General features: G+C 37.4%; 1 long non-coding RNA gene and 1 other non-coding gene across 2 annotated transcripts; both read right to left on the reverse strand.

The window, feature by feature from the left end:
* Positions 1-653: 653 nt before the first annotated feature.
* On the reverse strand, positions 654-7491 carry LOC107160508. Its single transcript, XR_001505866.2, has 4 exons — positions 6457-7491; positions 5808-6030; positions 1160-1215; positions 654-1054 (listed from the first exon to the last, which is right to left on the reverse strand). It is a non-coding gene; the product is annotated as an uncharacterized LOC107160508 (long non-coding RNA).
* Positions 6130-6235, reverse strand: Trnal-caa. The gene is made up of 2 exons: positions 6198-6235; positions 6130-6175 (listed from the first exon to the last, which is right to left on the reverse strand). It is a non-coding gene; the product is annotated as a tRNA-Leu (tRNA).
* Positions 7492-12391: the final 4900 nt, after the last annotated feature.

Below are 12391 nucleotides of genomic sequence, written 5' to 3' on the forward strand. Positions count from 1 at the left end.
CATTATTTTGGTACTGTATTTCTCCTGCAGATAGGTAGTTTGCTGAGGAATGTGACATATCCTGTCCAGTTAGGCCAGGCACGGCTGCAGGTAAATTGCTTCTTGGAAAGAAAGCATGTGGGAATCAGCAGAGTGGGCCCATTTTATGGAATTATTCTCTTCACCTTGTATTCCCATCATTCTCATCGGTCTGTCCCCCTAATACTTTCTTTTAAATAATCTGTAATTTAGTTTTCTTGATGGAGAAAATAGTTCTATGGAGGTGAAGTATGCAGAGCACCCAGGATTCCAGAGTTAATGGGAGTGGAGGAAAAAGGAAGAGAGACAAAGAGGAGGAAAGAAATGAAGTGGAAGCTTTCACAGAAGAGATTACTAGGGTCATTAATTCTGAGGCTCATAGTTTAAAACTATAAATGATTAGATCAGATACAAATTCAAGTAAGTCATTTCCTCTATTTTTCTTTCCTTTATTATTATCATTATCTTGAAATTAATGAAAATAATACCTGAAAAACTTGCATAATAGCACTGGCATGTAACAATAAATTTCAAATAAATGCCCATTATTATTCCATACTTATTGGCTGGAAAATCATTTCAAATTGGAGGATACTTTCCGAGTTGTAGAGATAGATGCCTATATTAGCCACGTGTTAATAAATTTAGCTTTTATTTGAGATTTATGAGTCAGGGAAGCCTCCACCATATAAAATAGGCAATGGTAGAACAGTGAGTTTTGCAAAGTAGGAACAAAGAAACAGAACAACAACAAAATCTAACTGGTTACATCAGGTTACTTTTTTTTGTATAAGGTTTAAAGTCTCTGTATCCTGGAATTGTAACAATTAAAGTTCTGGTTCCTTTGCCACCTGATGAAGCAATTGCAGAGACAGATGGGAGGAGAATGAGCTTTACTGGCAAGAAGCTGGCAAGTTGGAAGATTCCATTTTGCCAGGATGTCACTTTGGTCATTTGGTGAAGGCCTGAAGGTCATTTAGTGGTGCATGCCTGTAATCCCAGTGGTGGTTAAGTGCTCCTGTGTTCAATCCTGGTACTCAAAAAAAAAAAAAAAAAAAAAAAAAAAANGTTCAAAGACTTTGATTTTGGCATAGCCAGGTGAGCACTGGAATAGTCATTAATTCTTGCAGTTATCAATTACCTTTCAAAGTTGCCCATAGGTCACCAGGCATTTCAGATATTACTGGTTCCTGTAAACTTAAAGAAAGATTACTAATTAAGATATGACTGGCAGTGTTCTTTCATGTCTTCTCTTACTTTTCAGGCAAGTCTGGCTTTATTGATTAATTATTTAGAAAGGGAGGCATAGGGGAAGGAAGCAAAGCAGAAGCAGTGAAAACAGACTTGCTAGTGCTAGAAGAGAATTAACCCATTTATCAGCTTCAGAATCTCCTGTTTTCAGGAAAAACTGGTCTGTTGGGGGGTCAATTTACTTCCTTAACGGTTCATTTTGATTATGTGGCACTTAACACTAGTTGGTTTGGTCTTTCTACTGAGGCCTACTGAAGGAGGTCACTCTAAAACAATGACATCTCATAATTTTGGTTTAACCAAATTCAACCCTAAAACCCAATTCTGGGATTGTGTTAGTTAAATAGTGGAAGTAAGACAGGATATAAAAAGTAAGGATAGGTAGGAAGAGACAAACAGGAAAGGAAAGAGGAATTAAAACTTTAAAAACTCCATGAACATCCTCAACCTTCACCTCCCCCCAAGGCCTGTTTTCCTCCATTACTAAATTCTTAAATCAATTTTAGAGAATTGTAAGTCTAGTGAATTAGTGCCTATATGCCTTGTTGGATTACAGAATGTTTTTTAAAAGAAACCTAGAGAGAAAAATTGTTAAAGAACCATCATATATATGGGCATAAGTCAAGTGCTGACTATTAACCAGATAATGTCACCTGAAGATTCTGAAAACAACAACAACAACAAAAACAGACCCTCTGGCCTGCTCTGTGTGCTACTATCACAGGAATCCAGCTCATTAGGCTGATGCCTACCCATATTTTTTATGTTCACCATTTATAGCTTCATTTAAAAGAAGAAGCCAGACACCCCCCAAAGCAAGTTTCACTGTTCAGAGCCTTCACTCCTTCTCCCGTTGAGTGCATATCCTGTTCTATTGCTTGCTTTCCTGAATAAATCTCCTTGTTTTCCTAAATAGATCTCTACTTATGCTTATTTTGAAGCATCCTGAAACTTCTCTCTATGTTTTAAGTCATGATCTGTGAGGACGGAGTTTCCCTTCTGGGAACTTTTTCTGACCCCATATGGTGACAGAAGAATATGTTCAGGTTTTTTGTTTGTAGTTGAACCCAGGGCCTTATTCATGTTAGGCAGGCACTCTCCACTGAGCTACATCTTCATTCCATTGCCTCTACATCTTCTTAAATGGGGAGAGAGGGTCTCACTAAATTGCCCAGACTCATCTGGAACTTATGGTCCTCCAGCCTCAGCCTCCTGAGTAGCTGGGATCATAGGCATGGACCACTACAGAAGGCCAGTTTTCAAGGTAGTAATTACATCGTGTCCCAGATGTATTCTGTCAAGAAAAATTGATTAAAACAAACAAAAAGATTTCCAGGGCTGCGGTAGTAGCTCAGTGGTAGAGAGGTTGCCTAGCAAGTGGGAGGCCCTGGGTGTTAGAACAAAGAGACCAGTCTGGACGCAAACTTCACAGATCATTTCAGCCTTTATTCAGGAATGGGACTACACCTAGTGGAATGGACTCACTTTTCTGGTGGAAAATAAGCCACTGAACAAAGGAAGAGACTGGGCTTATGTAGGTTATACTGAGAGGTGACTTAATTAATGAGTGTGCCAGCTTGGGCACTCAGGAATTTGGGGTCTGTTTTACTGGGCAAAATGTGAGGGAGTCTAGGGTCAGTAGTCAGTCTCTGGGATTTATCTTACTGGACCTGATGGAGGAGCTGGGGTCAGTGGCTTATATCTGGCAAGGATTAGTATGTTGGCCTCTTTCCAGAGATTGCCTTTCTAGGTTTGATGGACACCTCTTCTCCAGGGTTTGTTTTATCACCAGGAAAGAAAGTATTGGGAAAGGATCAGTGTTCTCAGTGTATGGCTTTCCTTCCCATTCCGTTTTCCCAGGTCTCACTATTTTGGGGGTTTGTCATTTTCCATATATAATAATACTAGTTTCATCCTCATCCACATAAAAAAAATAAATAAATATATTGTGCCCATTACAACTTAAAAAAAAAAAAGATTTTCAGGTATTTATCTGGGGCAACTTTTATTGTCATTTTGAGTTATCTTACAACTTGTGTTTTTACTTCCTAATTTCAGGAAGTAGGAAACTAACAATAGTCCAAACGATTTTCATCCATTAGAACACAAATGACTAGTTCAGTGGAAAGCAACTAATCATTATTCTAGATATTGACATGTTTTTAAAAAAATCTATCTGGTATATTTATTCCAGAATTCCAGATTATCTACAAATATGCAGCACTTTGAATTTTCTTTAGAACAACTGTAACACCTTTCTAGTTGCTACATTATTTGCTTGATTAAATGGGCTTTTTGACACAAATTCATTTTTATTTGTATTAGTCATATTTTATTTTATTTATTTCTATTTTTTTGGTGCTGGGGATTGAACCCATTGTACACATTAAGCACTGGCTTGGTCACTGAGCTAGATCCCCAGGCCTCAATTTTATTTTTTTAAGAAAAAAATATTTTTAACAATTTGGAAACAATTGAGGCATATACATCAATGGCAGAAACAAGACATCAACTTTGTCTGGCTCATAAGTATAGCTTCAAAGACCATGATTTGGGTCTGAAGCTAGAATGCGCTTTCCTACTCCTTTCTCCTTTGTCTAGGCCCTGGCACCCAGTAGACACTCTTTGAGGCAAGTTGGAAAGACTCAGTTGGGCATGTCTATAAAACATCAACACAAAGAACTGAGGGAGACCACAGCGCAGCTGAACATTAAGAAAAAATGTTGGTCTAAGAAAGTAAAAAATTTTAATAAGATTAATAATTCCTCTGCCTGCAGGAAAGAGCAAAGAAGGAGTGGAATGAAGTTTTGAATTATCTTCCCAGCAATTCTTCACAGTTTTGTAAACTTTCATAATCCCTCCCTCCCTCCCTCCCTCCCTAAAATTAGTCTTTAAAATACAGTGCTGGAAATGTAGTTCAGTGGTGGAATGCATCCACAAGACACGGAGTTTGATCCACAGCATTGCCAAAAATAAAAACAACCCCCCCCCCACCACCAAACTACTGCAGCAGTCATATAAAAAGTCATTATGTCACAATCCTTTTTTTTCTTTTACTCTAGAAATTTCCAGGCGAAACACTGCTATCTTCCCCCCCCCCCCACCCAATACTATCTTCTGTTTTCTAACTCACCTCCAGTTCTCCAAAAGGAAATACACATTCTTCCAAAGTCTTTGAAGATATACTTGTCTGCTCCCGGGGGGTGGGGAAAGTGGGGATGTCTATTAAGGCAGTGATACACATGAATTTGTTATATCATGCCTTATTCTTTTATATATTTAATAATAATACTAGAAATCATACAAGAATTCATTTTATTTCCCCTGTGTAAACTTTTATAGTAGATTTCTTCCTTCCTTTCTCTGTTGGAGATTAAACCAGGACCTCATGCTAGCTAAGCAAATGGTCTACCACTGAGCTACACTCTCAGCTTTGTAATCCATTTCATATCTCACATAATGAATTTAAGTGCTGCAAGGATCTAGAATTGCTTAGCATTACTTGAAACCATTTGGTTCCAGCCACCTGAGTTCAGACATTGCCTCCCAAATGGCTAGATCTTGTCCATGATGACTATCTCCTGAGAATCCTATTATTAGATAAACCAGCTTTCATTTCTCCTGCCCATTTTATCACATTTTTATTATGAGGATAAAATCAATAATAAAATTAATACAGTGCTATTATGAGTGGTCAAATTGAAAGAGAACTGTATGATTGTGCATATATAAATCTTCAATAGCTGGCATTAGATGTTTAGTTTGAAGGTCTATGACTCATATTCTTCTGAGAGATAAGTCTTGCAATGTGGTATTCCTGAAGCAGAGCCAAAGTTATTTAACTACAATAAAAGCTCCACAAGGCCAGAAAATTTCATTTTTGTAACCTTAATTTTTTATATTTTACTGTCATACCCTCTGATCTGTATCCTCTGGCACATAATGAACATTCATTAACTATTGATTGGATGAATGATAAGTTCAAATAACCCTAAATGTTCCGTTGAAAAAAAAGAAGAAGAAGAAGTGGTTAAACAAAGTAGGTTATAACTATCTTATGGAACGATTTTCAATATTTCCTTTGTGAGGAAAAAGAAGTGCTTCAAGTGGAAAAAAGTCCAAAAAATTAGTAAATGAAAAATATTTCAGAACGGTATAGTATGATTTCATATCTATTAAAAATGAGATATTTATGAATACATATGTAATGCAGAGATAAAACTAAAAAATGCAATTGACGGCGGTTATATTTGGGAGAGAAAGTATACCTTTCATATTTTATTCAGGAGTTAAAAGAGTATTCAATTTTGACGAGACAATAATGATCAGATGCCAAGCTGAGTGTGAATGAGCATTTTACAAGGGAAATGTTTGAGAACTAGTTCTATGACTTTTGATAGTGAAGAGAGCAAAGGATCCGTTTTACGATTTCTTCAGAGACCGCAATGTCATCAGCCAGAATTGTGAAGTTAATTGTTAGAAAAGTGCTACAGGAAGCATCCAGGGGAATACTTGGGTCTGGGACACAGAGGATGTACCTGATTGTAAACTCTTTTCTCCTCCAGTATCGCAGGACAGGTAGCAACAGGGGTCCCAAATTCCGTGACTTTCAGATCATCTCGCGATCCAGCAGACAAGCCATTTTCTTGTATCCCATCCTTTATTAAGCGTCTATGTCTCAAATCTCGCGGTTTCTTGAAAATACCGCGATGCTTCCGCTGCGGATTTTTTTTTCCAACGTTGATAGTTTGTGAGAAAATTCTAAAAGTGAAAATTTTAAAAAGTAGTTTGGTAATCATTTATAAGTACTGTTAAAAACAATGTGTTTTTTTTTTAAAGGGGAAGAAAAGGAAAGAGACGTGTCAGAAGTGGGATTCGAACCCACGCCTCCATTCGGAGACCAGAACCCCCAGCGCGGGGAAGCGGAGCTTGAGTCTGGCGCCTTAGACCACTCGGCCATCCTGACACCCTGCGGCAAGGGAGAGATTTTCTAGTAAAGTAGATCTAGGAGCAATCAACGTTTCTGTGACATACAGAGAAAATGATGTCAGTATTTTTTGATAACTGTTAGAGAAGACTGCCACCTGTAGATTGAAAGTGAAAAAGAGTTTGCAGGCGGGGGAAAACAAAATTTATGAATAAAATTGGATACAAATTTCTTTTGAAAATGAAAGTCTAATGCCTTACATCTGTCATCTCCATCTTGAGAAGGACCTGCAAACATTGCCTTTCCCCAGCAGGCCCAGATTTCAGGAAGGAAGGAAAGAACATCTTTTTGCCTAGGTCCCTCGGTTGGCTTTCCGACCTCCAATCTTCCTTGAATTCCTGCTTAAAGTCAGAAGTCAGGCTTCCTCTTGGGTTTCCTTCTTTTTCTGTTTTTTTTTTTTTTTTGTGGTGCTGGGGATTGAACCCAGGGCCTTGTGCATGGGTTTCTTTTCTATGAAGATGGACGAGAAATAAAAATACAAAGCCCTGAAAAATAGACACCGGTTTTATGGTACGGCTGCCTCAGATCCCCATATTTCGGCTTATCTTGTCTCCAGAACTGCCTTGCCATTTGTTGAAAAGTTTCTCTTGGGCCGGGAAAACGATACCCGGGGCACAGTGGGAAGACAGTGCCCGGTTACCATGGCTCCCGCCGATACTGGGGCCTCAGCGACTAGGCGTCTAGATCACGAGACTCCTGCAATTATACCTTCGCTGACCTCACCCCCTTCCCTACCCCGCCTGCAGTCTCTCTCAGGTGTTCCCAATTAAGTCTCCAAGGTGTTCATTGCCAGGTCGGGAAACTTAGTGGTAGTTTTCAACAGGAATGTGCCACATTGCCAGACCAATTTTTCAGCTGTTCCTCAGTTTTGCACCAAGTAATCAATCGGGCTCTGGACTTGGAAGGCCCGAGGTCGCATTTCTTAATAGGCCCCTGAGACCAAACAGTAAGAAATTATTCTCCCAACTACAGCAAGAGATTGCTAAAATAACGTTCGTTCCAAATAAATTAAATTAAATTAAATAACGTTCGTAAGACAAATGCTGCCCAGGCAGTGCCAACAAATTTCGTGGTAAGAGCTCAATAAACTCAACTGTTTTAACAGTTTTTTCTAGCTATATTTAGAGAGTAGAAATATATTTTAATTAAATTTTGTCCTTATAGGTATTGTTTTGAACACACAAAAAAAGGGTTTCCTATTCTTTTTGTAAGGCAAAGGTCTCTTCTTCTTCTTCTTCTTCTTCTTCTTCTTCTTCTTCTTCTTCTTTTTTTTTTTTTTGCTTGAAGAAAAGTGTCAGTAGGTCCTATCTTGGCTTTCCATAGATTCCTCGCTTTCAGATTGTACTTTTGATAATTTAAAAATGGGGAGTGAGATATATAGTCAACACTGGTTTCTCAATCTCCCTTCCAGATATGAGATTTGCTATATTTTCTTTGATCGTCTACAGCTCTACTGGAAGGAAACTGTACCACAAGTGATTTCTGACACAACCACACCATTAATTACTTGTAATTAATGTTTTTTTCAGTTGCAAAGTACACAATTATAGAAGATACAAATAAGTAAAAAAATAAAAATTATCCATAACTTCTTCACTTGTTAGAATTTAGTCCTATCATATGTCATACAGTTCTCAAAAAGTCATGTTTAATATATACTTGGCTAATTTACTCTTCAAATTAACATATTACATATATACTTTTTAAGAAGTATTCTTTTGCATAAATTTTCATAACTGCAGATATTATATCAAATGTATTATCAAACACTGGATTTTTTCTAATTTTTTATTTTCATGAGCAATACCGGAAAGAACAATTTTGTGTAAATATTTTCAAGCATCCATAATTATTTCCTCAAATTTTTATAAGAGGAATCACTAGATCAATGATTATCCAGTTTTGAAAACTTTTAATACATGCTGTTCAACTACCTGCTTAAAAAAAAAAAAAAATGTTGGAGAGGGGTTGTGACTCAGTGGTAGAGTGCTCGCCTAGCACATCTCGAGGCCCTGGGATAAAATAAGGGTGTAAAATAATTNTAGTTTTTTTTTTTTTTTTTTAATTTGGTGCCACCCTGAGTCTTTCTTCCTTTATGGCATGTTAGGCTGTGGCTCTCTTGATTTTGCTTTAAATGGCTTTACATCTTCTTTGGAATAAGATGAGATATAATTAAATATGTAATTGTTTTTACTATTGACTAATAAATAATATTTATTATACAGTAGGACTCCCCCAGAGGCCATCCTATAATTTTATGAAAATGTCTTCTACAAGAGGAAATTTAAAGGCCTAACAAATTATTTAAAGATGGTGGTGGAGACTAAAAAGGAAACAAGCTGAAAGTGGTGGTCTACATAAAAAACAAAACAAAAAAACACATATAGTAAGGGGATTGAACCCAGGGCCTCATGCATGTTAAACACCCACTTTACCACTGAGCTACACTCCTAGTCCCTGGAGTGTCTTATATGAAATTCATAAAATTATCTTGCTTTCTGATATCTTGTCTAGGATTCACTTTTTCTTTTCTTTCTTTTCTTTTTTTTTTTTTTTTGTGGTGCTGGGGATTGAACCTGTGCGTGTGAGGCAAGAACTTTACCAACTGCACTATATCCCTAGTCATCAGGATTCACTTTAGAATTGGGGAGGGAGAGAGTATCAAAATTGAGATGAGGTTATATTATTGGTCATAAATTGATAGTTGAAGTTGGGAGATAGGATGGTGGTTTCATTATACATTTTCCCCATTTTTGTGTATACTTAAAAGGTCTCTACCAGGAAAGGTTCAATACAGAAGTAAAACAGTTGTGGATGGTAGAACACTTGCTCGCATCTAGAAGCACCAGGTTCAATTCCCAGCATTTCAAAACTGCAGAAGGGGAAAAAAATGATGTATTATCTCATCAAAAGCATCAATGCAAGTTGTTTCGGCATATTATTAAAAAAAAATATGTTGTCCTAGTGACTTGGGAGGCTGAGGCAGGAGGATTTCAAGTTTGGAGCCAGCCTCAGCAACTTGGCAAGGCCCTAAGCAATTTAGCGAGACACTGTCTCAAGATTAAAAAAAAAAAAAAAATTTAAAAAGGTGTGGTAGGGGGTAATAATCAGTGGTTAAAAACCCCTGGGTTCAATCCCCAGTACCAAAAAGTATGAAAAAATAATAATATTTAGGTTAAAAATGTGAAATCTTTCTAGACTAAAATTCATTCTCTTCACTTTTTCTATTACATTCTTTCGTACCACAAACTGAACTGGATTTGGCATCACAGCCCATAAAAATCCAAATTCTATATGCGCTTTGAATGAAGAATCTGGTAGAGACATGAGTGTAACCAAAAGGGTTATCTTCAGATGCTCTGCTTACATTTCAAATGGTCAAATGCAAAATTAAGGCAACAACTGAGCCAGGTATGTTTAATTTACACTTCCTCAACACAAAAAAGGAAATATAACTAGGGCAATACTGTCAAATACAAGTATTGTTTGCAGGTCTTAATATTTAAAATACTTACTTGGCAGATCCAATTAATTCCCTTATAATAATCCCACCAACTCTGGTTTGGTTTGGGGCTTTCTCATTATTCTTTGTGGAGACTTCATAGCAGGAATTTCTGGGATAAACAAGGTTCAGGATATTAATTCAGTAAATTAATTGCATAGTTAATATTTATTGCTGGACCAAGCTAGTGGGCATTAGGCCCTCAGCCTCAAGAAAAAAGAGTACTAAGGAACCCATAGTGGTAGACTGCTTGCTTGGCAGATTCAAGGACCTGAGTTCAATCCCTAACATGGTGCAGGATTTGGAATTTGGGGTGGGACTAAGGTACTAAGAAACGTAGACCTAGCATTTCAGCTTCCTCTTAAGATTACTGTGGTACACAGAGTCCTGAGATAATCTTTTGTTTACTTCTTTTTGTTATTTTTCCTTATTGACTTTTATTTTTCCAAGGACAGAAACCATGCTATCTTGTATTCTCCCCCATAGTCAGGTTCAACTAGGATACCCAACACTGGTTAATTGTGTATTTGAATCAAAGGATCATTGTCTTCCATTTGTTGAACCTTTTGAGCTTTGTTTTATTTTTCTGGGAGATGTGATTTCCTCCTTCATATACCCTTTGTTAGAGACAATCAATGACCATAATAAATGTTAATAGATAACAGTAACAAATGACTTTCATTTACCATCTGACAGCAATTTGCTCTTAATTTCATAGTGTGCCTTTAAGTGGTAGGCAATTTTGACATAATCTCTCATCTTCTCTTAAATGTACATGGTAGAGGATAGGAAGCATACTCAGGTTCCTTAGTTTCTGAACATCTCTTCTGGGCCTCATCCGCTCTTGGGAAAGGTGCTCTTCTCTGCATTCTGGGCTGTACCAGGAAAAATAAGAGCAGCTCAAGACCCAAGTGTGTGTGCACATGCATATAAACACACACATACAAAATTCTCCTCCATTAGTAAAAAGAAGTTGTTGTAACCCCAATTAAAAAATTCAGGTGTTCCAAAGAAAGAAATAAAGAGGAGCCAGAAGAATCCTGAGTCCCATGTTTGTCTTTAGTGGCCCATATCCTCACTCAATTAATTCAAAGGTTTCTTATTTTTCTGCAGATGAGTAAAATTAGAATCATTTACAAGTTTATTTATCCCCAAACTAGCATTTAAAAACAAAATTTAAATACCTATAAACACACACCCCCAAATTAAAAGCTAATAACACATTATCAGCCAATATCCTCTTCTTTTCCTTCCTTCCCCACACTTCATAAAAATAACCATGATTTTTTTGTTCATTTAAGAAGGGTATCTTAAGTGTATAGTTTTTGAAGACTTTTTTCACCCAGCATTAAGATTTACCCTTATAGATATGTCCATAGCCTCATCACTGGGACAGTAAAAACCAGGAGTCCATTTCAAGGGCATATTTCCTTGAAAGCGTACAAGGTATCTTTATTCTTCCTTCCTGCTCCAAGGGACTAAGTGAAAGTGGAATGTGATTTTTGAATGGAAGTCTTGACTCCATTTTCCAGTTACAGAACCTCAAGTCTACAGTAAATAGTCATAGGCAGGCGTCTCAGGTTGATGAACTGGCACGTCAAGGTGTCCAGTCTCTGCTCTGCCTTTCCCATGTAAAAAGCATAATCTATGTATATATACTATGTGTAAGAATCTGAGGTATGTGGTCATGTGTTCCATCTCAGTTTGAATCCTGGCTCTGCTGCTTCCTAGCTATACACCTAGGGTAAGTCATTTACCCTGTTTCGGTTTCTTTATCTGTAAAATAAGGGCAACAATACACACTTCATGAGATTGTTGTGTTAAGTCTGTTACTCTTCACACTATGTTCCAAGCATTGCTCTGTGAATCATAATTTATATGCATGTATCTGTTATTCTACGCATTTATATCTCAGAATAAAATGGTAAAAGCTAATCTAGCCTCATGGAATCCCTTTTCTGTAATCTCTGAATTATTTCTCATAAAGCCTGATGAATAAATAAATGACATTATCAACAATTCATGATAGCAATCAAACGTCAATGAAAGGATATATAGCTAACAGAATCTTGTCTTCAGAAGCCATGTTCAGAAGTAGAAAAGATCAAATTCCTGGAAATAGAGCCTCTCTGCCTCATATTTCTTCCTCAGTACATGGTGACTAGGTACCCCAAGGGTTTGGGATGGTGGTTCTGTTAGGAAGCAAAATTTGGGCCTTCTGACATATTCCAAGCCAGGAATATCCAACATTACTTTTTTTTTTTTTGGTACAGGGGATTGAACATAGAGGGGCTCAACCACTAAACCACATCCCCAGCCCTTTTATTATATTTTATTTTGAGACAGGGTCTCAGTGAGTTGTTCAGGGCTTTACTAAATTGCTGAGGCTGGCTTTGAACTTCTCAGCTTCCCAAGCTGCTGGGATTATGGCCATGCACCACAGTGCCTGGCCCCAACATTACTTTCTCAGCACCATTAGAGTCAGTGTCAGGGCACTAAGAAACTAGTTTTATCACCCAGATGTAAGAAAAACATTGGCCAGAATAGGATTCTGAAACCATAGTGGAAGTTGACACCCTACTTGCTCCATGTGTGAACCCAATCTGACCAAGACCCACAACACAACAGCAATG

The sequence above is a fragment of the Marmota marmota genome, unplaced genomic scaffold, assembly GCF_001458135.2.
Source record: "Marmota marmota marmota unplaced genomic scaffold, marMar, whole genome shotgun sequence".
In the NCBI taxonomy this organism is placed as follows: Eukaryota; Metazoa; Chordata; class Mammalia; order Rodentia; family Sciuridae; genus Marmota; species Marmota marmota.